General features: G+C 41.8%; 1 protein-coding gene across 13 annotated transcripts in view; it reads left to right on the forward strand.

The window, feature by feature from the left end:
- The window catches only part of CHL1 (cell adhesion molecule L1 like), a 186815-nt gene that overhangs the window by 72001 nt on the left and 88333 nt on the right, over window positions 1-26481 (forward strand). The window lies entirely within an intron of this gene.

Here is a 26481-nt window from a genome sequence, read left to right on the forward strand (position 1 = left end):
TTTCCACATAATATAAGCAAACACCAACTAATCATATGCAACATCTTTCTCGTTTCTATAATAAACTTCTTCAGAATCTAGTCACATTGATGGTAAAATAGCGCAATCATTCATTCCATAAACCATTCCCTCTTGTCATACATCATTCTTGTTTGTATTGGTGTAAATTAACAACAGCTCCATTTAAGCCACTGGCATTACAATGAAATAAACCCAAGGCTGTTGAGAGGAGAATTTTGCAGAAGTTGATGACAATGTCTTATGGACCGTCAGTCAAAGAGCCCACTCTTGAAGACCTCAAGCCTTTTAACTATATTTCCAGAAACCCATTCTTCCATTTAACCCAGTGAGCCTTTTGATGGAGAAAGCTAGGTAACAGCTGAGTAAGGATGCCATTATTTGATTAAGAGCAGAAAAGTAAATTGTCCCTTTTATACTATGCAACTAATAATCAAATGTAGATGCTTGAAGGTTTTTGATTTTTATGTGCTATATTTTCACTACCCTCTTATACAAATAAGGATTTATACCTTTCATACAAAATACATATGGATATACACTTGGGTAATTTAGGAAGTTGAGGATGAGAAAGGAAAGGTGGGTCTGAATTGCCTTTCTGACAGTCTCAATATTGAAGCTGGTTGACGAATGGCTGGAGCACCAGGTACTCAAACTCTGCTCTAGCAGGGCTCATCCCCAACTCTTTCTCGCCTCACCACAACCAGAGGTATGAAGTTATCTAGTAGGGCTGTGCGAAGCTTCGGTCCCTGATTCAATTCAGCGGAGATTCAGCTCCATTCAGTGGCCGAATCTCCAAATCTGAATCAAATCAGAGGACCCTTTAATCTCTCTGAATCGAATTGGAACCCTCCGAATCGATTAGGAGAGATTCGTAAAGATTTGGACATAGACACAGCTTTAAATGTTTTTTCTACATACCTCTAGGTACCAGGAGGCTCGTGAATGCTGCGATGCTGGGGCGCATGGAGCATCCCACACGAGTGTGGGGGGCTCCTCAGTGTGCTTGGCAGCAGACCTGGAAGTGGACCAGAAACATTTCCAGTCCACTTCTGGGTTCACCGGGGAGCATGCAGGGCCCCCCACCCCCGTACCCCCCTGGCTCTGTGACTGGTGCCTCCTGCATGTGGGGGTGGGCACCAGGGTCCCCCCTGTGGCCAATCACTGAGTTGGGGGGCGCGGGGGTGGGAGGGGCCCTGCGTGCTCCCCAGCAGACCCGGAAGTGGACCAGAAGTATTTCTGGTCCACTTCTGGGCTTGCTGCTGAGCACATGGAGGGCCCCCCCGCACTCCTATGGGACACTCCATCTGCCCCGGCATCACAGCATTCATGAGCTGCCTGGTACCTCGAGGTATGTAGAAAAAAACTCTTAAAGCTGTGTCTATGTCCGAATCGCTGATTCTCCAAATCAGCATCGAATCTTCAGATTCAGATTCGACCAAATTGAATCAGGGAGTGATCCGAATCAACTAATTGAATCACGGTCCCTGATTTGGGCTGAATCTGTATCTGAATTGAATAGGGCCCACTTCACACACCCCTAATAGCTAGTTGGTTGAATCAGGTATACTGACTTCATACCACCTGTGGGATCCCTTATGCCGGGGGATCTCTTATCCCTATGCTTTTCTGTCAAGTCAGCTTTCTAGCAGTTTTTCTCCACTGAGTGCAGTGGGAGCAATGATCTGATGCATCTTAATTCTCATGTTGTTATATTTTCAGGTCAATAAACTGAATTTTAGGTTGTTATAGATGTTGACAAGACCCCAGCTTTATACTACATGGTCTGGAAATACACTTGAGTTTAGGGTTGGTGGGTTTGGGGTTTTTCTGGTCTCCACAGAATAAGACTGCACATATTGCCTTCTTCAGTGAAACGCTTTTACTGCTGAAAAAAACAAACCAACCATTGGATTCATACAATAGCGTAAAGCTGCAGCAATGCAGACATTTAACGAGTGACTTGATTGCTTTTCTCCAATGGCCTGACTTTTTTCTGTGTAGTAGTATATCAAATGGTGAAATTAATTAAGTTGTCACTCTTGGTACATCCTTAGCTCCTCTTTGTTATGTAGAATGAAAGGCATTTTCTTTCCTTGCAAAAGGAGGTTTGCATTCCTAACATAAACCAGGGGTAAATGCAGATGCTTACACTGGGACATATTGCTTACTACTGCGAGTAAGGCCATTGATAACTTATCTCAGGTAGTAAGGAGCTGTAATAACAATACTTCTAGAAACAAGTTATCACTTAATGAAAAATAATACAACCAATTAATGCATTATTAATAACAGCATTAATATAATTAATTATGAATGGTATTCATAAGTCAAGTGCTTGAGGATGAATAATTAATATTTAAATAGTTCTGTCATATTAATAAAATTCATCATAAAGTTGCCTGTCTTCTGGATGTTTGCTACTGGCTTCAGAGTCAAGTTTAAGTCTAGCTGTTTTATTTTATATAGCTTTACAACTTGGCTTAATTAATACCAATCATTTTTCTTTTTCTTTTAAAAGTAAATATATCAACAATACTCTTTTTATCTTTTTTTTACTGTCTCATGTATCTTAAAGGTACTATGTGGAAAAGCCATACATATCAACAATGAAATATAAGGCAGGAAAAATAATTATTTCCGGGGATTTTAGAGTACAATGCATCATTTAGGCTTGGAAATCCTAATCCAAAATTGGCCATTATGCTTCCGAAAAATGATCTGTGTGACAGACCAACTTTGAAAATTTTTACATTGCTATTGAAGGAAATAGTGGTTATGGGTTTTTGTTTTTTAATCCCAAAACAAGAACTAACTCTTTCAGCACTGTATCAAACCTTGATAATAAAAGTTAATTTTATGACATTTGAATCTTTACTTCATCAGAATTTTTGGTTGTTGTGATGCCATTTATGTCATGGATGGTTGGATGGGCAGTGGTATTTGATAAGTTAAATGAAAAATGAGATAAGTTTACAGAAAGAGAGGGGTGTGTGTGTGTGTGTGTGTGTGTGTGTGTGTGTGTGTGAGAGAGAGAGAGAGAGAGAGAGAGAGAAAAATCTGTACTTAATTTCTAAATATGATGTCTTTCAATTTATAAAGTTCTTTGTTCTTATTTTTCTAAAAGCTGAAGCTTTTCAGAACTACACGTCTCTGCAATGAGAGTCAATACATTTTACAAGAATGCACTACCAAACTGCTGCGTTTGAAAATGAGCTTTTATGGATAAATATTGACAATCAGATGCTTGAGTTGCTTGCTTTGTTGTATTGGAACAGGAATTTCTCTGTTACCGCCTCTTTTCCCTCCTTTCCTTTTGTATTCCTGTAATAGATATAGACGTGGGTATTTTCTCGAGGGGCAGGTGAATTACCTCACATGCCATGTGATGCTTAAGTAGAAAAACAGCGCTACTCCACTGGGCTCTCCTGGCAATATCTAGTCTGCGGTGCCAAGGCCAGGTAGAACCAAGAGACTGGAGAGAGAATGGTTGCCTTGTGAGAAGTGGGCATCCACAAGTCATTGGGTAGTTTTTTCTTCGATAGATTTTTGGTGTGGGTTTATTCTGGTATGCAGTTGTTTGGTTTCTCCTACATATTTTCCATCAGGGCATTTAGAGCACTGGATGAGATACATTACATTTCTGGAGGTGCAGGTAGAAATTCCAGTAATGGGAATGGTTCTGTTGTGGGGTGTAGTAATTGTGGGAGTGGTGGAGATGGGTTGGCAGGTGTTACATTTTTTGTCCTGGCATGGTCTGGATCCATTCAGTGTGCTTTGGGCCACAGGAAGTTTGCTTCTGGTGATGAGATTGGCTAGGTTTGGTGCTTGTTTAAGGGTGAGGATGGGTGGTTCTGGAAAGATCTCTTTAAGAATTGGATCATCTTCTAGTACGGGTTAAAATTGTTTGAGGATTTTCTGTATAGGTTCTAGGGAGGGATGGCATGTCATAACTAATGGTGTGCGATTTGTGAGGATTTTCTTTTTGTACTACAGCAATTCTTCATGTGGTATCCGGTGGCTCTTTCAAAAGTGTGATCTATGTTGGTTCATGGGTTTCTTGTATATGATGGCTTGTATTTTACCATTCTGGATATTGATCATATTGTCTAAAAAGGAAATGTGGTGCTGCAGTATTTAAGAGAGAGACTGATGGAGAGGTGATGATTATTGAATTTGTGATGGAAATCAATCTGAGATTACAGGTTTCCAGTTCAAATGATGATGTCATCTATATATCTGAGGTATATCATGGGTTTGATGGTGCAGTTCTTGATACTTTTCTTTTCCTTGAGGAATTCTTCTTTACACATTTTCAAGCATTAACTTTGTAGCTGGTTGGCTCTTTTATAGCTTGAGGGACATTTTTATGGAATAATAATTACTTGGCATATGTGGCCAGTCTAAATGTATTGTGTGATTAACCAGTTAATTGCATTATATATGTAATGTTTGGCAGGAACGTTAGGTATCAAGAGACTTTTCTTCATGACACAGGGGACCTGCTCTTTGTTTGGATTACTCCCCTCTGTCATGTTTAAATGCCAGCACAACCTGTCCTGTCACACTGTGACAGGGGCCGTTACGAGGCCAGTCGAACATCGGCTGACCACCTGTCTAGGGCAGTCTACCCTGTTTCACCTGGCACAACTTGCTGTTTAATAAACTTAGGTGTAAATATGTGGGAGGCTGCCCATCAAAAGCCCCGACGCCTGGGATGTATTACACAACTCTGACTTTCCCTACATTGTGCCCCATGCCTCACAGATGGCATCGCAAGTTGATAATAGCTTTGGTGCAAGGCCAGGCTACACTCTGCCCCTTGGTTGACCTCTAGCATACTACTCTCGCCCTCTGCCCCCTCTCACACAGCCTCATTCACAATGCTCACTCTCACTGAGCTTGGCTCATCACCTGGGCCACTCTCAACCCACCATGGGTCCATGCAGCCTACTTACATTCCAGCCCACCCACATGCAGCCCTACAGACCCTGCGGCCACCGGCCTTATGCCTCACACTGGACTGAACTCAGCTACTAGCCCCTTTCCAGGCACTTTGCTCATGTTGTCATTCTTGTGCAGGTTGGCCCATGTGCAGCCCTTCAGGTTGCCTGAACATCCCTACTCTACACTTGCCCCAGTGCAGCCCTTCAGGCCCTTCAGGACTCAGGTGCCCATAGACATGCCTGGCCCCATTGCTTGTCCCTGCTCTAAAATTACCCACTGGGTAGTGGGAGCTGAGGTTATAAGGTGTCCCTACCCACCTTTCACTGGGAAGGCAACTGGCCTGGCATTTCTGGGGAACCACTCCACCATGGGCAGTCCCACCATCTCATCCTTCCCCAGCAAGGTGCAGTTTTATGTCATGCCCCAGGACTAGGAGCCTCCTGCCATCCCCATAGCTCCTGCCCTTCCTCCAAGATGTTCTGAGCAGCTCCAGCTAGGAGGTGTTCTTTCCTCCGCTGCTTGCAGCAACTGCTGGCTCAGCCTTGAGGGCTGAGCTAAAATGGAGGCTGCTCAACTCTCTCCTCCAATCACATGGCCCTCCTGTGGCCATGTGACTGCCTCATCAGGGCTGGCCTGCACCTGCCAGCTGTCCTGCTGCCTGCTTTGGCCCTTAAAGTGGCAGGCGCTCTGCCACACACAGTATTGTTTTCTTTTGATTTGTCAGACCTTCTTGGGTGCTTGTACACACTATGACTGCACCCTGTACACATGACAAAGAGTGATGACAAAAATCACCATTTGTCTAGCATAATGGTGTCACTGTGTATACTTGCATGGGGTTTTTGTGGCAGATTTTGTTTGATCGTGGCAACTTAGACCACCTCCGATATATTTTAGTTTGATCATCACTAATTGTTCCAGGAATCTTGTTAAGTCCACACAGTTGTGCTTGGATGTCCTACTTGGGAACCATTGGTTCCATCATCCTTAGCTGCTGGAGATTTGTCCCTTTGGTTCTGCTAAACTAACAGTAAGAATTTTGGAGTTTAGATACTTAAAGTGAACAGAGGTCCTTGATGGGGAGTATCCCTGAAATAATATTTGGTTGCAGACTAGCAGTAACATTAAGCTATTTAGGTCAACTTCCCTATGTGATTCACTCATTCCTGATCTAAAAACAACCATTTATATTAGCTTGTCTATGGTTGTGCCTGCACAAGATGCTAACTAGGCAGAAGCCTAATAACACTATGCAACAGTGTGCTGGGCAAAACCTGTGCAAATACACTACTGCGCAGTAAAGACCCATACACTGGTGCTACTGTGCAATGGTGCCAGTTACTGTGCATTAATTTAGTGCTTGGTTATGCAAGTACTAAACTTAATGCACAGTAACTACGACACATTAATCAACATGTAGATGGATCCTATGAGTACTATAATAAATAGAAGCAAAAAGAACACGATTCTTTTATAGTTTATCCTGATAGTTCAGACTTGTATTTAATAGCTATTTTAACACTTTTCCTTTTAAATACATATTCATATTTGTGAGCAGATTTCATTTTTGCAACTGTGAATACCCCCTCCCCTTTTAAAGCATTTAGGGGGGGTTTTGTCTGCTGTTCTCCAATCCCTGTGTCCAGCATTTGAGCTCCAGGGAAAAAATAACAACATTTCAGGATGTAACAATATGCCTTTTATTTAGCTGGAAAATTCTTGAAAATGGTCAGGAGAAAAAAAAATGGACTTACGAGAATATCCAGAGAGACTGCAGTGTTTTGCTTGTATTAAAATGCTATTGATTGCTGTCATCAAATATTTCATGCTTTATATTATCCAGATTTTCTGCTGTAGTTTGGTTTTGAAAGTATGTGAGTGATATGTCATTTGTTTCAGCCCACACTGCAATTATGTATCATTTGCAAAAGACAGAATCATGCATTTCTAAGTGTGCATATATCAAATGCTCCATCATCCAAAATTACAACTTTTAACATATGAAGCTATGAATGCTATTTATTTTAATCTATCTTGTTATCCATTTACATGGGATAACTGGGGAAACCTTGTGTAAGAAACTGTAGTGAATCAGAAAGATCAGATTTGGGATAATAGTGTGCTTTATTCTGATACATTTCCTTGTTCGGTGTTACAAGAAAGCAACTCTTCCTTTTGGGTTTTATTGAAAACTCTTATAAGGGAAAGGGGGTTTTTTGGGCTTTTTTTTTTAAATAAACTGGATTATAAGAAAAGTAAAAACATACAGCTTGATAAAGCACACATAATATAGTCTGATGCAATGAAACATTTGTATAACTGACTATTCAGCAAACTAATTTATTTTAAAATTACACACCTATGCATACAAAAACTTTAGACAGAGATAAGCAGGTTTTTATATCTTTGATTTGTAATGGCCTTACATGCTGGAAACAGTGGAATAGTATGGAAGAAGATATGAAGAATTAGCTGCACAGTATGAAGAACTGAGCATAAACGGTAATTAGATTTATACAGCCCTCTGAATGTTTGTCATTCACTAAAAAATCCACTTTGCATTTTTGAAGCATCTCCAAACTAGGAAGTAGTCTTTCTAACAGATCTTGTTGAGATAGCGACAAAAACAAAAGATGGATTTTATCACAGACCACATTCTGAAAAATGAGAGAAGCAAAGAACCTTTTCCTTTTTTGAAGTCGGCATTCTTATCTCGTCTGCTTTTAAGGCACTTGACTAGAGACTAGTGGCATAGTCCCAAAGGCTGCTTTTGTGTACGCTGCGATATTAGAATGCAAAAGTCTTCTTTTTATCATTGGCATATTGAAAACGAGTAATGCAGAATTTCTATTCCACGCTCCCTAGATCTAGCCAAGGAGTGGCAGAGGGAGTCACAATTAGCCAAAGGCATTATCTGAACTGAGAAGGGAAAATGCAATGTTTTTGTTTTTTCTCTCAAAGCCTTCTGTTACTTATGGAGGGTTTTTATATTCTGAAGCCACACAAAGCTGTTCTGAAGATAGCTGCACATTCTTGGTTATCTCCTTTTTAACCAGGCAGTGCTTTTTACCAAAATGTGAAGAATTCTCCCCTGACTAGGGCCTTCGACTAATCGTGAATCCAAGTCAGCAACACATCTCGTGGAAGTTCATCTTAACCATTTAGATAAGAAGAGATCAGTGACATAATACCTTATCAGGATAAAACAGCATAAGGAGTCTGAGGCAGCATTTTTTGCTGAAACAGGATCTGCTAATCAGATACAGAACAGTAATCTCTTGGTAGGTAAGCTCATAGAAATTGCAGATCGCTTTACCTCCCATTGCATTGCAGCAAATCTTTGTGTGGGGACAGGTAGGCCAACTTTTCTGTGCTGTTTCCTCCTCTGATTAGGCCATAATCTGTGTGCTAAGAAATATGCCTCCTTTAGCATCTTTGAACTTCCAGATATTGATTTTTATCCTTTCAGATGTAGTTTTATACATCTCTAGTATAGCAGTTCCTTATTAATTTGAGAGAGGGTAAGGCAGTACTCTGTTTAGCACACTGCTTTTATCTTTTGAAAGCTGAGATCCAGCTTTGGTGCTGTTCACAGTTGAAAATTAAAATATATATATATATTTATGTGCGTACACTCACGTGCACTCACAATAATATAACTTTATTCATAGATTCATAGATTCACAGATGTTAGGGTCGGAAGGGACCTCAATAGATCATCGAGTCCGACCCCCTGCATAGGCAGGAAAGAGTGCTGGGTCTGGATGACCCCAGCTAGATACTCATCTAACCTCCTCTTGAAGACCCCCAGGGTAGGGGAGAGCACCACCTCCCTTGGGAGCCCATTCCAGACCTTGGCCACTCGAACTGTGAAGTTCTTCCTAATGTCCAGTCTAAATCTGCTCTCTGCTAGCTTGTGGCCATTATTTCTTGTAACCCCCGGGGGTGCCTTGGTGAATAAATACTCACCAATTCCCTTCTGTGCCCCCGTGATGAACTTATAGGCAGCCACAAGGTCGCCTCTCAACCTTCTCTTGCGGAGGCTGAAGAGGTCCAGGTGCCCCAGTCTCTCCTCGTAGGGCTTGGTCTGCAGGCCCTTAACCATACGAGTGGCCCTTCTCTGGACCCTCTCCAGGTTATCCGCATCCCTCTTGAATTGCGGCGCCCAGAATTGCACGCAGTACTCCAACTGCGGTCTGACCAGCGCCCGACAGAGGGGAAGTATCACCACCCTGGACCTATTCGTCATGCATCTGCTGATGCACGATAAAGTGCCATTGGCTTTTCTGATGGCTTCGTCACACTGCCGGCTCATGTTCATCTTGGAGTCCACTAGGACTCCAAGATCCCTTTCCACCTCTGTGCCACCCAGCAGGTCATTTCCTAGGCTGTAGGTGTGCTGGACATTTTTCCTCCCTAGGTGCAGCACTTTGCATTTCTCCTTGTTGAAGTGCATCCTGTTGTTTTCTGCCCACTTGTCCAACCTATCCAGGTCTGTTTGCAGCTGTTCCCTGCCCTCCGGCGTGTCCACTTCTCCCCATAGCTTTGTGATACTAATACTAATAATTTCTCATAGCTTGGAGGTGAACTCGCAGAACTGATAATGACTTTACATATTATATCAATCTGGACTGGACTGTTAGTCGTCTAACTGTAGTAATTAGGAAAAAATACACTCACACACACACACACACACATACATATATATATTCTGTTTTATTTAACTTGGATTTAGTTGGATTTGCTGCACTTTCCAAATTAAATGAGTCTCATAATTACGTACTGCACACCATCTGGTTAAGTATATTTTATAGCCACAGTTCTTTCCCAATGCTAGATATGTATTTCCCAACATGAAGACAGTCCTTTCTTAGTCACTCCCCCGCTAAAGCTTGTCAGAGTGTTGCCTGAGTGAGATCTAAGAGGACTTTCATAACTCAGTTATAAACAAGTTGGGCTTGAGGGCTTTTTCTTAATACATGCATGTTTTCCAGAGAGCAACAGTGATTCCAGGTTTTCTAAGCATAACAGTGCTATCTTATTTATGAAGCCAGGTAGTGCACGAGCCAAAAGAAAATAGGTTAAAGGAAAAAAACGGTGCTTACTATAAGGGGGTGTACCATAAATACCATTCTGTATTCAGATACCAGAGAAAAGTTGCACACTGAGTGTATCACTTAACATTTGGAATAGATTTTATGCCCTAAGAAGACACTTCCAGGACCACATTTTACCCTAACTCGTACCCTGCTGCCACATGGTTGCAAAGGCAGAAGGCTGGACAAAATTTAGCCTCTTTTGCATTTCTCTTAGCTGTTAGCTTTTCTTTAAAGCTAGGATCATCATTTCTGAAGGGAATTAACTTTTCTTTAGCAATAATGAAGTGTGATGCCCAGCCTCGTCTTAATAGTCAGCAAAAGCCATGCCCTGTTTTGCACCTACTCTTGCCAGCAGAGCCCTCTTTCACTCCTTTGATTTCAGCGGGAGGTCAGTGTATGTTGTGTTGCTAAACTATCCTCCTGATGTGGTCTCAGTGCTAAACACTGTGTGAAATGTGAAATAAGATTAACTTGAATGTGCAAAGATTAACTTAAAACAGCTTACTGCATACTGCTCCGGCATTTCACTCGTGGGAAAGATGGGCTCTTGCTGCTATTCATTCCTGAGACCAGTTGCCAGTATTTAGCTTTTCTAGTTATTGAAGCACCTAAGCACCCAAAATAATTGAGTGATGGAGAGCTCGGAGGAAGTCATTTTATAAATTTCTGCTTGGTGGAAAAGAAGAGAGAGGGGATGGTCCGCTGTGGCCTGTGATTCTGAAATCCCATTTCTACCTCCAAGTTCCTGTGAGACCTTATAAAAGTCACCTAGAGCGGTACAAAAGGAATAATAACACTTCTGTATCTCGCAGGCCTGCTCTGAAGTGTTCAGAGGTGTGAGGTGTTCAACTAATTTAGAAGCAGGGGGCCGCACAAATGCCTAAGATAGCTAATGTTTACTGAATAGATTTCAATTATTGGAGAAACTGGATAGGCTCTTAACACTCCTTTCTTGAACACTGGCTTTCTTTTTTCGCAGCTTCTATTTTGGGAAGGGGAGAAAGTTAGTAATTTCTTTAATGTAACTAATATTTATAGGGTGTAATGAGCATAAAGCTGAGCTGGATAAGTGCTGGTGAGGCCATTTGGCTCTTTTGATTTGTTTACTCATAGTATGAAGGGGGCAAAAGCAAAGAAAAAAAGGGGGGGGAGGGAATAGCTCAGACATTGATATTTATCTGTAGGAGATGGACACCGAGATACTGAAAATATTGTTAATTTTAACACAAGCAGGATTTCTAAATCCCTTGAGTCTTTTAAGGAATGCCCTTGCTTCACACATTAGGGGATATGGCAGACTGGACGGAGTCATTCAGGGCCTTCTCACGGAAGCAGTATGTGTTCAGCTTGTGATTGAAACGGGGAAGGATCTGTTCCATCGAAGGCCACCTCTAGGCATTACAGGTATCTCACAGTTAACTGCTTGATTGTGCAATTCCCTTGAGATCAGCTATGCTTGCAAAGTACCTGTCACGCCATAAAACGTTCCAACCAACTATAAAGGTGGACCTTAAAAGTGTGTACTAACTATAGCAGGTTGCTATTGAGCTTTAACTTGCATCTATAGCAGGGCCTGCAGCTGCGGATGCTGCTTCCCCACAATGTGCCTCCCAGGGTCCGGGCCCACCTAAGTTCTGACAGCTGCAATCTCCCAGCCCTGGGAGTGTGTGGAGTCGGCCGCATCTCCCAGCCGTGGGGGTATGTGGGGCACCCCTGCAGCTGGGAGGCTCCCAGCTGTGGGAGCTTCTTGTTAGTGCAGGGAAGCCCAGGATCTGGATCTCCTTGCACTGGCCATAAGGGACAAGTCACACAATTGTGGGATTGATATGTGATCCCACAATCGCGCCTTCTGCCATGCATGTACCACGTGTCTTGTGACTTGCCTTGCTGAGCTGAGACCTTAGAACACAATCAAATGTTCATGGCTTTGTACTAGTCTTGGGGAACCTCCTTGACCCTGCCGAAGAATCACTGGATTTAATGATTAGATTAGAGTCCCAATACCTCCTTCACCTTCCTGGTCCTGTCAGTAGTCGCCCATTATCAAGACCCATCACCAAGTAGTAAACACTCTCCAAAAGACTCTTTGTGCACTCCATTTGCATGTTTCATTACTTGCATGTTTTATCTTAATGGATCTAGCATAAACTGTACTGTACTATTGTACTGCAGGGTATCAGTGCCCTTTCTGTACTGCTTTATGCTACATATCCCCCGTTTGCCTTGTGATCAATGCGGTATTTTATTCTAATAGAGTGAGACAGGTCCACACAATTTCTTGATGGATTTCTCCCCTGGAGGATGAAACACTCATTTTATTTTCACTTCTTCATTTTTCTTTGTTGAGAACTGATTTTAAAGAAGGCCACCTTTATTCAGTGGCGATTGGACATCTTGATTTGAAACGGATGCTTCAGAGGATCAGATAATATGATCAGACCAAAACAGTCCAGAGTCTACAGTTAGCTAAAGGTTTTGAATATGACAGACATAGATTTTCTACTTATTTATGGGGGTGGGCTGTGTCAGCCTTAGTATGATTTCCAATGCATTTGGTTTCAACACAGATTGTTTATACCCCTTTCAGCAGATGGCTGTGGTGCTGGAGATTCCTCATTCCACTCCAGTCCCATCTCCGTATGAATTTAAAGCAATTCAAAGAAGCAAAACAAAATGAAAATAAATATCACAGAGAACTGATACTATCCAAACGTCTTTCGAGATCCCTGCAACAGTGGGGAATTCGACAGAGTAATTGGTTTAGAAGGTCCTGAGCACCGATTTCAGGCCCGTATTCTTGCGCAAACTCAGATTCACTTTAAAATCGTCCCATGCCTTCATGCTATACTTTGGCGTATACCGAGAGGCAATGAGTAGGTGCAATGTGTTGCTTGGTGGCAGCTTCAGGATGAGAAGTATGGGCAAGATCTCTGAATCCGGGGGCCCTGGTGCTTGTCGCCCTTCTGTGCCAATGGCACCTCTAGTGGAGGAGATAATCTGGTTCAATATTTCTGTCTTAAATTTTATTTTTTCCATCTTTTTTCTATATGGTACATAATAGCCAGCCAACTTCAAAGGCCCAAAAGCACTTTAAATTGTATTAACTGCTTTTTTTTTTGTCTTTTTTTTTTTTTGTCTTTTAACAAAACAGTTGGGATTTGTAGAAAATCACAAGCCCAATACCGAATGATCCATATATAAATGCAACCTCTTCCTTTATAGTGTGTGGCTCATAAATCCAATCAAATATATGAATAATTGCAGGGCCTCTTGAGCTGATATTCAGGTAGCTATTAACAGCGTTAGTTTTAAAAGGAGCATTTTTTGCATCTGAAACCTTCTGAACTCGGTCTTTCTCCTTAATTTTGCAACAGCAAATGAAGAGCATGCAGTGGCTTTTGGCTTCTGGTTTGTCAAAATGATTGTCAGGGAACTTAATGAGCTTTGTGCCAGACCAATAGCTTTAGTAACATATGTCTTCAAAAAGAATCTCACTCCTGCTGGCTGGCCATGTAGTACTTCTCAGCAGGGATGCTGTATCTCCCTGTTAAGCTTATAAATTTAACCTTTAAGTGTTTCGAGCCGCCCATTTTGATTTAGGACTCATAATTACAGTTGCGCTGATGAAAACCCGAAGTGATATCTTGTGCAAATTATGCGACGTGAGTAACCTGCTTCTTTTTTTTTTTTCTCATTCATTTGAATTGTGTTTACTTTTGCAAAGGAAAAGTTTTCCCAGATTAGCAGGTTCTGAAATCGGCATTGTGAAACATGTCCTGGTTTTGAAAGACAAAATAAAATATGAAAATGCATTCATGCTCCTAGCTTCCTTTGGTGAAGAAAAATGAATAGACAGCACAGTGACTATCTTCAGTGAAGCGCAGTTGCTCTACAGGTTTGCATCACACAACGATGCACAGTGTCATTACTGTAATCTAACTAGATTGCTGTATCTCAAGGAAACAATTGCAGATTAAGTGTTATGTAATTTACTGGGCTATGCATTAATTCAATAATGTTGTGGAAATCGGCTGGGCATGTAATTAAAGCAGATTTTTACTTGACTTTACCAAGTAGTCTTGGAGTGATACTGCATGGATCTTTGTGCTTAAAGAAAGTGGTTATGGAAGAAGACTGCTAGGTAGTTAAAATACTAACTTTAGAAAAATATGAAGCTTTATAAATGTGTTTCCCCCCCAACATTTACTGAGGTTTATATATAAGCATTTATCCTATCTCCCGCTGATTCTGTGGTTTGTAGCAGCGATTGTTTCATACACATAATTTAATTCTCTTTCTTCAGACCCTGACAGTGTTAAAATCAGTGTGTCAGCAGTCTGAATAGCAGTCCTCCCAACAAGGCTGGGAGGAGGACGGCAGGGGGAGAGTATGATTGACGTACATTTTGAGCCTTTTTTGTGCTTTAGGATTAGTAAAACATTCACTGGAAAACCTGTTCAAATGGATAGTATGCAGGCTTGCAGCCATACCACGTCATGCTGTGATCCTGTCAGTTCTCAGAAGCTGAGTAGCCTTGGGCATGTTTGGTACCTAGATAGGAAGCCTCTGAAGAGAAACCCAAATGTTGCGTGAAGGGGCTTTGTGATGATGGCATTCCTCCTTGTATGTCACTGCTGTCCCTGACATTCTTCTCAGAGACTTGTAGGCCAAGGCAGGTCTGTCTGATAAAACTTTTTTGACCAATGTCCTGACCTTTTTTAAAATCTCAGAATCCATGGCACTGGGCGAGTAGGATGGCCAATCCCTGAGCAACGGCTAACCTCCAACATGGATTCATTTCAGTCTTGTTTGCTCATTGTCCTGCCTTGTGAAGCATTGCTCTGGGCTATCAGAGACAATTATGATATTATTATGAGATTTGCATTTCATTTCTCAGTGACGTGATCCCTCATCATGGTTTTTTTTAAGTCCATCTTTTAAGCAATTTGGCTGCCGTAGCATCGTTGTGAATATGGCCAGTTCATTGGACCCAAACGGTTGAAAAGTGCGTCGAAATTGTCATTCATATTTCATGTTAAGCAAACAGGGTGCATACAACGAATATGTGGACAAAGAGGTGATGTGATTTTCATTGCCCACGTTGTCCGTCTTCTTTCCAAATTCTGAGCTTACAGCTAATAACAGTTATTGGAGAGAATGGTAAGTGTTTGATATGGAGGAATGAGTGTGATGCCATAGTACCATCTTGGAGGCAACCTAGGACCCACTTATATGTTCAGGTTTGCAGGAAAAACCCTGGCTGTTGTCAGAGCTGCATAGCTGTTACTTCTTCCCTGTTCTCTCTTAACAGACAGGGTTAAATTCAACTGCCTGCTGCTTCTCTCAGCTACAAATACAGTCATGAAATAGGTAGATTTCCCATGGATGCACTAGATCAGAAGCTGCTTCCAGTCATGCTCCTGTCAATCAGGAGCTTCCACTTTGAAATGATGAGAGTTGGATTTACGTAAGTCTGGAATAACTGGGAACAGAAATTTCTCTTCTAATTAGTGTCACTAAGTATATTTGAGCAGATGTTATTTTTCACATATTCTCCTTCTAAATGAATCCTTGCATGGCACAATGCAGCCTTACTGAACTAACTCTCCAAAATACGCCTAAATTTGGAGAGCTCAATTCTGTGTCTAGGGCTCGGTTGAATTAAAAATGAGTGCCTTCACCTTTTGTGCCCCATCCGCCTCCCTAACGTTTGTCAGGAGAAACCTCTTGGTTGTGTGCCTACTTTCTGTGGCAAAAACATATGGGCATTCATTCTCAGTAGTTGCCCCTCTACTTTGCAACGCCTTCTCCCTTGATGCCCAGCAGAGCCCAAGTCTGCCCATTTTCAAGGAGCATTGTAAGACTTCCATGTAGGCTTGTGTAGACCAAGACAGGTTAAATCAGGAATTGTTGAGAAAGGCTTTTTGTTTTATATCTCATTGTAATATTTTACCTGTTTTTGAGGCAGTTTTCCTCTTATTGTAAGCTGCGCCCTGGGCCTTCATTGGAAAGGGAAGCATAAAAAGTCTAATGAATAAATACTTGAATGAACTCTTCTCTTTGACCCAGAAATACTGCTGTTGGTATGTGGGGGATTAATTCCATTTCTTTTTTAAATGACTTACTGCTATGGCCCTGCTGCTTCTCACCAACTGCTGCTCTGTTTATGCAAAACCATGCTGCTAAACTCATCTGCATTTCTAGCCATTTTGACTACTTCAGTCCTCTCCTTGCATCTGTTCAGGAATTTCCTGCCTCTCCACATCTAATTGCAGCTGTTTAAAGCACTACAAGGAGCAGCAACCTCCTTGGTCTCTGTTCTCATTTCCTCTTGTGGTCCCTCTTGGTTCTTTTCCCCGGTCCTCTCTTCCTTCATCTCCTTTTCCAGTTCTCAACTGTTAATTCATCCATCCTACTTCACTGGCGCAGAATGGTCTCTCACTTCAACCATTTTCATCCCACTCTTCCCACTCTCTGATTCCTCCTTTCAACAATCTCTCTCAATAATTTACATAACCAATCATTTTACGAGCCAAAAGGATGGCACACCTGCGTACTCAAACAGGGTTCATGATGGATGCTTTGCTCCTCACATGACATCAGTGGAAATGAGGGCTTTCCAGACCTATTTGGCTTCTAGTCATCCCAGTTGCCCTTATTGGTACTGCGCACGTATTGTTGACTGCAGTACAGTGATAGAATAGCATTCACGACTTATTTTGCCCTTGTGATAGAATACCATCCACGACTCAGTCACCCTGCATTAGGTCTGCAGGGCTAGTCAGAATATAAAACAGTACAAACCTATTTTTGTCTCTAATTTTGAATGCATACATAGGAAGACTGTGTGCTGAGTGACTGTGCTATCTCGGCTTTGTCACTGCCAAGAGCCCAACCACACTTGAGATCCACTTCTCCCAGGAGTTCTTCCTCTCCTGTTGCATTTTCATCTTGACATTCATCTCCACACCATCCTGTCTCCTGAACTGCTTTGTCTCTGCATATTATACTGTCATTGTTTATCTGTTTCATTATATATTGCAAGTTACTAGGGGGACATACCACGTCTTCCTCAGGTTGTAAAGCACCATGTCTCTTTTAGATGCAATGGACATTATTTGTAATAATAATTGCTGGGCTTAATTATGTAAGTGACATTTATCTTTAAATCCAGGCAAGAGTTTGTTTTCTTCCCTTTGTCTGTAAGTTTCTCTGGTAACAAATAACACATCCCACCTCATATTAATTTTAATGGACGCATCATGCCATTTCATTGCTTTGCTCTAAAAGACCTCGCAGGTTCCAAAGACAGAGGATGCTGAACAGATCTGCTATCTTCACAAGAACAAATGCTGTCCATAAGAAAGATGGGAGGGGGAAAAAACCCACACAGCAGCAAATATTTAATTAAAAGAGCTGCTTGGGCTACCTCATTGTGGCAGCAGCTGCTTAAACAGAGATTCGTCTTTTAAATAACTTCAGCTAAATAAAAGGAGAATAACGGGGCATAGAAGGAAAAGCTCAAAGGGCATATGCTGTAATTGTGAAAGTGGGGGAGCCTGGCTTTCATTTCTACAGGGTGATGTCTTCAGCAGCCAATGGCTCCTTTCTTTGCCAAATGCCCTCCTAGCACCAAAGTAATCAGAAATCTTTCTTCTTCTCCTTTTTTTAAATGCTGCTGGCAAAAAGTAGGCAGCAGAGGAAATAGAGGAGAGCAAGCCCTACGATTCAAATTCTGATGTCTGCTGAGTTTTACTGAGCCTGACTCCCACTGTCTTCCATACAAAGTAAGAACAGAACAAAAGCAGAGCTGTTGATGCAAATTAAGGGCTGCAGGATTTAGCTGTAGTACTAAATAACCTTGCATTCCAGGTGAAATTCAGTAGGTTGCAATGAGTCTAAGCGGGACCCTTTGAACCCTTGACTTAAGACATTAAAGTAAATTGTATCCTCTGTGGGGAAGCTGTCTTCATTTCATAACAGTTGGCTGGCTGTCAGTTTTGTGCCTATCCTCCTGATACAACATATTTTGTTACGTCTCTGAGGAATAATATAGTTTACTTGTTTTTATATAAGATACGGTACTACTACTATTACTACTGTAGCTCAAACGGTTTGGAGCAAACTGTGCTAGGTTCCATATACTTGTGTAATAAATTATATTCCTCACTTCAAAGAGCTGTGATATATCAGACAAGAAAAAAACATGTGCATTAGACAATGAGGCAGGTCAAATGAAGGTGTGGGAGACAGGGTAATGAATATGGTAATGTGCACACAATTCTTAGCTAGTCGATAGTAACAATAGCAGTTCTCAAACTTGCCAGTCATGTTCAGGTTGTAGTATCCTGTATGCTTTATAGGACAGGGGAATTGTGAAGGGGATGTGAAGGAGGATAAGATAGTGGCTTTATGGATTGTGACCTGGAGCTGTCCTAGTGATTAGTTAGTAGAGTGAAAGAAAAATGACCAACAGTGCATATTTAACTGTGCATATTTAACTAGTATGTTCTAAAGGGTGAGGCTAAGTATTGATAATAGAAAGACATGCAAAAATATAAAGGTTCTGTGTATATAATGCCATTAAAAATCATGCACGGGTCAATATGCCATGTTCTTTATCTGTATTGCAAATTTAACTCATCAAAAGCTCGTGCCCAAAGGACAAATTGCAAATAAAAAGATATCCTGTTCCAAAGTCAGGAAACAAGCTGATGCTCATAAAGGAGCTTAAGTTTAAGGTTGCCTAATATTTATCATTGTAAAATCCTTTTTTGGTGCTTATATCTTTTCCAAGCTTCAACCACTTGGGGCTAAAATTCCCCAGGCCTCATGGGCCATGTCCAGACATGCGTGTATGTTTGGTTCCCCAAGGACACCTAGCAGCGGCGCACCTTCTGTCACTGCTAGTTGTCCGTGGGGAATGCCCATGCCATGCATATGCTGGCACATGGCAAGTTACCCTGGGTGGGCTCGGGGAGACTGGGGCCAGCAGTGGGCTGGCCACAGTAGCCTTACCTGGGGGCCTCCCAGTGCTACAGCAGCAGCAATCCCATCATGCGGAGCCTGGCTAGCAGTGGAGTATAACTTCAGCTGGCCAGGCTTAGGCTTTGGGCAGTGCATAGCTCCACTTTTTTTCTTTGTTTTTTTGACCCCAGGTCAAAAAAATCCACAAAAAGTCAAATATACAGGGTTAAAAAGCCCTCCGCGCTGCTCCCTTGCAATGCAGATAACAATGAAACGTGTGGTATGTGGTGCTCCAGATGTGTCTGCGGCCCCACATCATACAGCTGTGCTCACCTGGATGTGGCCATTGGGTGCCATATATTTGCTTTCTCTGTCTTTTTAGTTGCAACTTAAGAAAAAAATATTTCAGCTGTTTTTCTTGAATAAGATTATGGAGAGAAAATATCTTACTGTGTTCAAAATATTCTTATTATAGAAGAATATTTTTAGATTCTTAGATTCTTATATTATTATAAGCATTAGCAATTCCATGTTTTTGTGCAGAGACTTGAAATTTAGTAGGGAGCCGTGCAGGCATTGGGGGTATTGGGGCCACAAGGCAGTGTGTCACCTGGCCTTTTTGATAGTTTGAACATGCTCAGAGTACTCAAAGCTGGATGGTTTTGGAGTTGCTGAAATCCTTACGTCTGAGGGTAAGGTATACCCACCTTTGTGGATAAAGGGGGCCAGTTTGGATAGATCTAAGCTCTCTGATCTGTGCTCTCTGTGTGCGTGGGGTTGACAGATGAAGACGGGTGAACGAGTGCAGACCTGAGAGGTCAGTCTCTTCCCTGATCCCTGTGTGGTTGGAGCAGTGTGAGTCTTGATGGTGAGGGAATGACAGAGAGTTGTGTAAGTCTAGAGCTCAAACACAGTTTGGATGAGGGCCCAGGGGAGTGATCCTGTCTATGAGGCACGTGGTCTGGAGTGTGTATTGGGTGCAGAAGGTGAGAGTCTCAGGGACCAATACCCTTATGGAGTAAGAGCCTGGGGCTGTCAGTGGGTGAACAGCGTGTGTGAGTGCTGTGGCGAGACAGAGAAAGAGCAGGATTGCTCTCTGGCACTCTCGCTGTTGGATTGCTTTGTTGATAGCTTTAATGGTCTGTTCTGTCATTATAGTGCTATTGACTATATTTAATATGTCTATAGTAGGGCTGTGCGAAGCTTCAGGTGGTGAATTGATTCAGAGGAGATTTGGCCCAATTCGGTGGCTGAATTTCCAAATCCGAATTGAATCAAGGGACCAATTCAAAGTTCCGAATCGATTCAAAGCTCTCCGAATCTTGGGAAAAGATTCGGAGAGCTTTGATGATTTGGGCAGTCCCCAGTGGCTACAGCAGGAAGCTGCAGCCAACTCCAAACTGGTAAGTAGAGGGTGGGGGAGGGGGAAGGGGACCATGGGGGGACCCCTGCCAGCCCCCCCTGCCCAGCCCCCACCAAGAGAGAGCATCCAAATCTGGTTAAGTTAATAAGTGGGTTGGTATGTCTAGACGTATCAATTGGTACCAATATAGATATCGGTATGTCTAGACGTCTCCTTTCCTAGGGTGCCTGTACGTGAGTGCAGAGTCTGCTCCAGCTTTGTAATTACAGCACATCAGAGCAGACTCAGGTAATTGAGTATCCAGAAGTGTGGTAATTACCTTGCTCCAGCGGCACTCGTGTCTTGTATATCACCATCCCTGTGGTTCAAAATGGTGGTGGGGGCACTTCAACTAAAGGTCACTGAGTGAGCTTCATTCCAAGCGCCCCTGCCACCATTTGATGCACGGGGACACTGATACACAAGACACTGCCCCCCCACCCATGGAGCATGTGTAAAAGTGTCCCTAGAGACTATTTTTCCATTATTTTGTACAGGAGGAAAGAAAAGGGGTAGAACTTTGTGTAAACAACAGCAGACAACAAAAGCTACTACTGCGTTTTCCTTCCAGTTCCTATAGCCAAAGTTTTGCCAGTGGCAGGATGTGTCTCTCTGCTATTGCATGGCTCATCTGTTGCTTAAAGATGCAGTGTGAGGCAAAGGGTGCACAATCTATTCTGACAAGAAGGTCTTTGGGCTTCAGGGAGGAAGTCAGCTGCAGGCTGTGATAAACTGCAGACCATGGCTTTGGTGTCATTTTTACGCTAAAAAATCCATTGCTAATACAAACTCTTATTACTTTACTGTGGAAATATCACATGTGCCCTTCCCAGTGTACCTGATGGTTGATTATTGCTGGGCCAGACCTTGGAAAGTTTTCAGTGCCTTCTACAAGGGCATCCGTTCTCATTAACCATGGCAGAGAAGGTCCTTAGCATTTGGCAGAAGGTGCTGATCCCCTTGCTGAATGTGGCTTGGAGTGCAAAGATACAATGGTGTGGCACAATCCTATATAGGAACTGAGTTCCCCCAGCTTCCTTTGAAGACAGTAGAAGTTTTTTGGAATCTAATGTACCTCAAAACCAGGTCCTTCAACACCCTTTCATCTACCTCTGTACTCTTGGGATGTAAGAGTGTACTGCTGGACTTCTGTACTGCCAAAGCTTTGGCCAATCACGTGTGTAGAGCCAAGCCCCATGCCATTCTCTATCCCTTTCTAGTATCTACCCACAAGCTTACAGGGTCAGTGTCTTAAGAGGAAGAAAAACACTACACAAGCAACTCAATTCCTTATTAGGACACCTCTTTGCTTGAGAGCGTATACCTAAGTGCAGTCGACTTGCAGAAATAGACAGTGTGCATGTGCATGTTGTACAGGGAGAGAACACCTTCGGATAAAGCAGTCACTGAAAATATTTCATCTTCCAGTTCACAATAGAAGGGGGAGATTGAGCAGGGATCCAGCCAACGTATGGCAATTCTTCTTCTCCAACTATTCAAGTAACATTTCCATTGGTAAAAGATTTCATCTTCATACTGCGTGGATATCAGCTAGATTGCCTCAGAATAGTCACTTGATATTTCAGAACAATGGTGTAAGGTGAAGGCATTAATCCAGAGAAATAGGGATCTAAAGAGGGAAAATTGGGGAAAAATTTGGAAGACCTTTTATTCCTTAGAGTATAAAAGCTAAACAAGAAAAGCAATAAAGCCCAAACCAAATAAAGTCGCTTCTGCTCATGTTCAGAACTAATTCTCATCTCATCAGTGATTCAGTTCCCCTGAAAGCTTTGATTCAAACATTTCCATTAACACCAGCTATTGAAACAAGATGATGACCCGATAAATTGTAATATTATGCTATTTAATAGAATGTTTTAGACTCTTCTATCAAGATTATGTACACTTTGCTCCACTGAGATCTCAGCTGAAAAGTTGTACTATAACAGTTTCTCATATACCTCCTCTGAGATCATAATAGCTCCAAAGGAATATGCATGTTGTTTTTATTTGCCCCCTGTCCCTTTAAAAAATATATATTTAAGCTGTTTCAAAAAAGGGAAATTTATTTAGAAAGATGGTTAGGAAGTTGAATTAAAATCACGACTGAAGAAACACAATGCAAATATGAATGCAGTGCAGATGCAAGGCAAAAGTGAATTTTCTATTCACTGTATGTAACTCCCATTTGTTAAAGGTGTCTTACCGAGGTAGTTAAAATACCTAGGCAAGCCAAGTTTGCTTTTTCTGGTGAAAGTAAAAATCCTTTTAATATTTTATTCCATGTACCTCTGAAGATTGCAGCTCACATTGATAATAATGGAAGATTATCTTTACACCAGAATTTCTAAATGAATCTTGGAAAACCTGGCAAACTATTTTCTGATGAGGGTTTTGTTTTCTCTCTTGATACAGGTAAAAGTCCCTAGATTAGTAAGGAATGAATATGAACTGCAGGATCTGGCTCAGTGTGGTGTGAATGAAGCTCAGTTTATACTCTTAATTTTTTTTTTTTATGTAGTTTTGTGGTTAAATCATTAAATTTTCCTTGGTTTTCTTAAGTAATCCCTTGTATCTCTTATCAAATAAGAAATGCCGGAAGCTTAATGGACATGACTTATCAGGAAATGCAAGCATTTGAAAAAACTCCATGAAGCTAGAAAAGCTAATCTTTCATTACATAGGAAGGAGGAAAAAAAAATCAGAGGGAAGCAGTAAGTACACAAGACTGTTGTCAAGAAACCCTCCATTGTCATGAGTGAGTGATTGCAATTTAAATTAGATCCACACAGTGTCCTGGTGGATTTCATTTTCTGGTAACAGCATTATGTTGAGATATGAGTAGCATCAATATAAGAAGAGATTTCCTCATTATTATTATTGGTGTTGTTGTTAAGATGTGTTTTCTTTTAAGTTTTCAAATCTAGAAACCACTAACAGTTTCTTCTGGTAACCCGCGGGGAACATGCAATGCTTAGGTATAAATATGTTTGCTGAATTGTAAGGCAGTATTGTGAAAGCTGCCCTTATAGCAGACGATGAGACAATACATTCTGACTCAATATTTTCGGGTTGTCTTCCACTAGCGATACACCTTACAAATAAATCTGCCTTCTTGGGTTACGTCAGAATGGATAATCTCTAATGGCTCACATGGGAATAATAGCTATTTTCTATTGTTTGTAGGGGTAATTCATTTGCAATTAAATACCTTTTTCTCCCATACTCGGTGTCATCTAGCTACTAGTGCAGGGAACTCTCAAGGAAACGCGAACCCCATGCTGTGAAAATCACTATACAAAATGGAAACCTCCTTTCTGTACAGTGGTTACCATTGTAGTCAAATGATTTTCATGGCATCAGAATTGCTCCCATACTGTGAGTTGCCACACTTTTAAATGGAGAGCATTATGTATTTGCTGGTTTTTGTTTTCTTCCTTTTCTAGCTGACAAGTGCAGCATTCGTCTTCTGACAAATTTACAATAAATCACATATATGCGTATAGGAAGGAAAAGAAGCTTTACACTGAATTAATGATCAAATTAGACCCAAAACCTGCAAGGAGCTATGTACAGCAGACCTCCTTGACTGTATTAAGAAGCCAGTCAGTCTTTGCATGGCTTTCCGCCTGGTGAATAACATCCTGAGGGTGACTAAAAACAGAGCAGCAGCTAAAATCCTATATTCATTTAAAATTCCCAGTGAAGTAGAGTTTGCCTTAAAAGGTTATGGCTGCAGTATAACACGTTCATTTTTAACCTGACAAAGATTTTACGCAACACAACTAATTGTGCTGTGCTTGAAAACAGACGCACAGAATATATTAAAAGGGAAAGTATCCTTGACACAAATTCATTTTCAGATCAAGACAATTTGCATCAGTTTCATGTGGGAAAACCTGTTATTAACAATCTTGTCGGAAAACAAGCGGCGAAACTGCTTTTATTTCCTTTGTGCACTGCTGCCATTCCATCTTCTCATCATCATGCCCTGTTGCCACTGTACTTTGTTTTATGCTTCATGGTTGACCTATGAGAGAAAATGCTAATCACTGGTAAAAATCCCAATTAACATAAAACTAGATTTGGCCAAAAACATTAGAGACTCAGTTGGGAAATGTATTGCAAGTCAAAAAGTAATAGCAGGAGAGCAACACAAGAAATGTATATTCAAATGCTTAATGTGCTTTCAGTTATGCCCATGACACACTGATTATGGTTGCTATGATATCACTGAGGGAGCAATTTGACTCTCCATTTTTTTGCAGGCGTGTGGAGGGGAGAGAAACAAATTCACACTATTTATCTTTTAATAAATATTGCATAATTGCCTACTTATTTTTTCTACCAGTGGCAAAAATAAAATAAAATAAAATAAAGCTCTGTGCTACTGACCTGAAAGTTAATAGGCCAAGATGCACAACAATGATATCAATGGAGCTGCACCAAGAATTAACCCACTCTCCAAAGAGTTGCTAGTTGTAGTTTGTCTCTGGCCACACTTTCTGGAACTTATATTCACCTATTCCCATTCTGCTACAGCCAGATTCAGCCATAGCAGTGCTTTCTGAGTATTTAGAAGGACAAGGATAGTTATCTAAAATCTATGCAAGTACTTAAAATGGCACTTACATCATGGCTGAATGTATGGGTTGCACTTACGTGTGTAAAGGTGAAATAGAATTTGGCCCTTGATGTTAGGACTAAGGAAATGAGCAAAGTTAAAAATAAGAGGTTGGTTTGACATTGAAGGGGCAGCTGGAGCAGCTGGACAAGTATTTAAAGTCTTTATTATATAAGATCTGACCCCAAATTCATGGCAATTGGTATAAAGCATATCGATTGCTTCAGTAGGATTTGGAGCTGGCCTGTAAAGAGGAAGTTCTTATCAGCAAAACCAGAAGACTGCAAGTTCTTGAGAAATGTGCATCCTTAGGGCCCTTATACATGTCATTACCACATACATGTGATAAAAATATCACTTTGTGTGACTTAATGGCATCACACTGTACAAGTGTAGGAGTTCAGGGGGGTTTAAATGAGTTTGCATGGTTGCAAACTAAACTACATGCTAATCTAGTTTAGTTTGCAATGATGCATTGCAGCTTTGAGTCAGGTTGCCCTCCAACCCCCAGTTCTGGGAGAGGTGGGCAGGCTCCGAAGAGGAAAAGGCTCAGGCCCCTCACCACTTCTGCCTTCAGCAGACATCTTGTTCAAGGCAGATGTGGTGAGGGGCCTGATTTTTTTTTTTTTTTTGGCGAAGTCTGCCCACCTCTCCCACGGCCAAAGGGTGAGCTGCTAGCAGGCTGAGTGGCCCCTGAGCTGTGGGGCCCCTGATCCTTCGCTCCATGGCAGCAATGCCCCCAGGGGCTGCCCGAGCAGGCTGGGTGCTGCCCCAGCTCAGAGTCGGGGAGGAGTTGGATCAGGCCAGGTGCTGCTTCTGAGCTGGGACAGCACCAGGCCCACTGATAGCCCACCTGAGTAGGCCTAGGGGGTGCTGATGCCATGGAGGGATGGACCGGGTCCCCCACCCCACACACAGCTCACGGGCTACTCAGCCCTCTGGCAATTCACACCCAACTCTGGGCAGGTTCTGTCAAAAAAAAAAATTAAAAAAAAGAGGATTGGGCCCCTTCCTGTAACCATGATGGAAACTCTTAAATTGAAATGGTGGATTTCAAATAGAAACTCATCATTTGAATTTAGGGGGCCTAGAATGCAACCCTAAGGACTAAACCCCCCATCACGTGTACAAGTGCCAATAAGCTCCTACTCCAGAAGTTGTCTTGTCGGTTATTGACAGAATATTCATGACCATTACAGGATACATTTTCTGTGTCGTTTCTTTGGTTGTCAGTCATCAGGGGTGAGTAAAAAACAGAAAAGGCCTTAAGAAATATGGCCCTTCTAGGCCCTGATTTAGCAGTGCCTCACAGATGAACGAAACAAATGAAATCTAAACTGTCAGATATGAAGCCATCTTAAAAGCAGATGGATGACTATGGAAAATGTCAGCCATTTATAAACCACTTCCAAGCAGATTGAAAT

Source organism: Alligator mississippiensis, chromosome 12 (genome assembly GCF_030867095.1).
Source record: "Alligator mississippiensis isolate rAllMis1 chromosome 12, rAllMis1, whole genome shotgun sequence".
Classification (NCBI taxonomy): Eukaryota; Metazoa; Chordata; order Crocodylia; family Alligatoridae; genus Alligator; species Alligator mississippiensis.